Below are 3,249 nucleotides of genomic sequence, written 5' to 3'. Positions count from 1 at the left end.
CATGGATGGTCAGGTGCTGATGAAGGCTCACTTCCTGGCTTGCAGATGGCCACGTTCTCCCCATGTCCTTACATGGCAGAGAGAGAGAGAAAGAGAAAGAGAGAGAGAGAGCATGTGCAAGCTTTCTGGTGTCTCTTCTTCTTCTTTTAATGTTTATTTATTTTTGTGAGAGAGAGAGTAAGAGAGAGAGAGAGACAGAGCATATGTGGGGGAGGGGCAGAGAGAGAATGAGACATAGGATTGGAAGCAGGCTGATGGCTCAGAGCCTGACATGGGGCTTGACCTCACAGACCGTGAGATCATGACCTGAGCCAAAGTCAGATGCTTAACCAACGGAGCCACCCAGTTGCCCCTTCCATACTAACTTTCTTAAAGTTCATCTCTTATCATGTCCCTCTGCTGCTCAAATAACTTCAATAGCTGCCTGCAATTTAAGTGAAGAAAGTTCAAATGTCTTCACTTGGGATTGAAGGCCCTTCATGATGTAGGCCAGTGGATATTTTTAATATGTTCTCCACTCATATTTCTTTTCAAATTTTCCATCTTAGTCTGTGTTTCTTAAAGTGTAGTCCTCAGGACACCTAACCCAGATGTCCTTGGATGTTGTTGAAAGTAGTTTCTTAAGACTCTCCCTAGAAACAGAGAATGATATCTTTGTGAGTGGGGCCCAGGAATCTGTATTGAAGACAGGAATCCCAGCCGATTTTTGTATATATTAAAGTTCAGGAGTATACCCAGTATCGTCAGTGAGGACAATGAGAGTCCTCAATTTTGTGGATACTCTGAAAGGAGAGGTCAGAATATATTTTATGGGGTAATACAGAGATTAGGCTCCTCTGGTGGTCTCAGCATTATTAAAAATGGCCAGTTCGTCCTATGCATCAAGTGGCTGGTGATTCTAATTTTTTATGGCAGTGATTTTTTTCTTTTCTCTTCTTTCTTTCTTTTTTAAGACAGTGATTTTCAAGCTGTGCTCTGAGGGGCACTCAGAGGCCCCACAGAAAGTAAGGGGCACCTGAGTAGATGGGCTTCATAACTTCTTTTTCTCCCCTTTAACTAAAATAATTCCACTTTTATCTGTTTTACATTTTCAGATTCTAAGGTTTTATATATATATTATGGGGAGAGGTATCATTTATTTATAACAAATATTCCACATCTGTGATCTTCTCCAGGAAACAATGCCATCAACCTTGTCCAGTCAGAGGATGGAGTCATCAGACTCACCTATCCTACTAATGGCCCCACAGGTAGCATAGATTTTTAAACTGACGGTGGAACCTGCCTGTAACCCTGTGACCACATTCATCTGGATGGACATGTGGTCCTTGGCGGTGATGATGGTGGTTGCCGGCGGAGCATTTCTGCAGTGGGTACAGGTCCATGAGCTCATGCACATAGGTCTGAGTGTTGAGGGTGACCTGTTGGCACTGCCATGAGAGTGGGTGCAGAAAGAAAAATAAGACATATTTGAAAGAAGTGTTCTGCTCTAAGGTTTTCTAACTATCTCTGTTATGGTTTTAGTCAATCATTTCCTCTTCCAACTTTCAAGCCATTTGAGAAATAAATGCAATAACTTGATGGAGATAAAAAGAAATCAGCTTTATCATTGTTAAAGCTCACCTGGGGACTGCAGCCTGGATCCATGGCAACCATCAGGTTTTCCAGTATCACCCCTCCAAGGCTCAGCTTTAGGACAACTCACCCCAGGGAGGAATACTTTTCCTTGATAGTCCTCAGTTTTTTTGCCTTTTATTATTTCTTAGGGGCTTTCATGTGCAGTGTAGCAAATTTCCTTGGTAGAGGAGATGGTCAGTTTCTCCAGATGGTCCTACTTCTTTCCTAAGACCATACTTGTAATTCCAACAGCAGTTCCTCTGAGTATCCTCCTGTGGATTTTCTTTTGCTATGAGAAGGCTCTGAAAGGGGACAGAAGAGGAGCACGAATTAAATGATCAGCACGGCTGCTCTGCATTCTTGCCTGAAAAGGAGTCCCCATTCTATTTCTTATTTCTATTTATGCCCAGCTATGTTAGAGAATATCAGAAGTAAGCACAGATGACAACATAAAAATTTTCACATAATATAATATCAGCAATATAAAAAATCCCTGATTCAAAAGGCTAATTATTTTCTTTCCTTTATATAAATTTAAGCACAAAGTCATTAGAGCTCTTACTAACTTGTCATTCTGTTCAATTTCGGAGAGGTCTCATTCAGACTCTGGAAAGAATCAAGTTCTTTACCATTGGCAGCTTTGGCATTTTCCAGCTGGAATGGGTATTGTTCACTGTGAAAGTTATCAGCCCTGTATACTAAATATTTGCTCCTTTCTGGCCTGTGATTAGATTTTTATTCACTACTGCCTTTGTTTTTTTTTTTTTTTTTTTTTTTTTACAAATAGTTTATTGTCAAATTAGTTTCCACATAACACTCAGTGCTCATCCCCACAAGTGTCCTCCTCCATGCCCATCCCCCCTCCCCCCCCCACCCATCAGTCCTCAGTTTTTGTCAGCATTCAAGAGTCTCTCATGGTTTGCCTCTCTCCCTTTCCTCCACCATTTCAGCCCTTCTTCTCCCCCTTGTTCCTCCGTCAAGTTCCTCCTAATCCTCCTATACGTGCAAAGTCAGGCAGAGAAGGACAAATATTCACTACTGCCTTTGAAAAATTTTTTTTAAATGTTTTATTTTATTTCTAGGAGAGAGAGAGACTGACAGCGTGAGCAGGGGAGGGTCAGAGAGAGAGGGAGTCACAGACTGAAACAGGCCCCAGGCTCTGAGCTGGCAGTCAGCGCAGAGCCCGACACGGGGCTCGAACCCACGAACCGCGAGATCATGACCTAAGCGAAAGTCGGACGCTTAACCGACTAAGCCACCCAGGCGCCCCTCACTACTGCCTGTGAAATTAGGCCTTGTTATATGACTAACACTCACCAGTGAAACTTGAATTAAAATGATGTGTTACCTCCTGGTGGAAAATTTATGAGCCAGTGTGCACTTTGCTTAGCTCTATACTTCTTCCCTGGCACTTGTGTAAGTATTGGGCTGAGAAGGAACATATAACAGATGAGGTCCCTGATTTATTATAAGCAGAATCCCCTTGCTGACTTATAATAGAAGTGTAGTATGGGCTGAAAAATAAAAATAAATTGTTGTCAAAACTGTGTTTTGGAATTGTTTGTCACTATGTAATAACCTAGTTCATAATGACTGATATACTCTCTCAGGAATACTAAAACTGAGTTAATT

Source organism: Hyaena hyaena, unplaced genomic scaffold (assembly GCF_003009895.1).
Source record: "Hyaena hyaena isolate Hyena2069 unplaced genomic scaffold, ASM300989v1 scaffold_1305, whole genome shotgun sequence".
In the NCBI taxonomy this organism is placed as follows: Eukaryota; Metazoa; Chordata; class Mammalia; order Carnivora; family Hyaenidae; genus Hyaena; species Hyaena hyaena.
The sequence above is the reverse complement of the archived record's forward strand: the minus strand, read 5'-3'. Positions refer to the sequence as shown.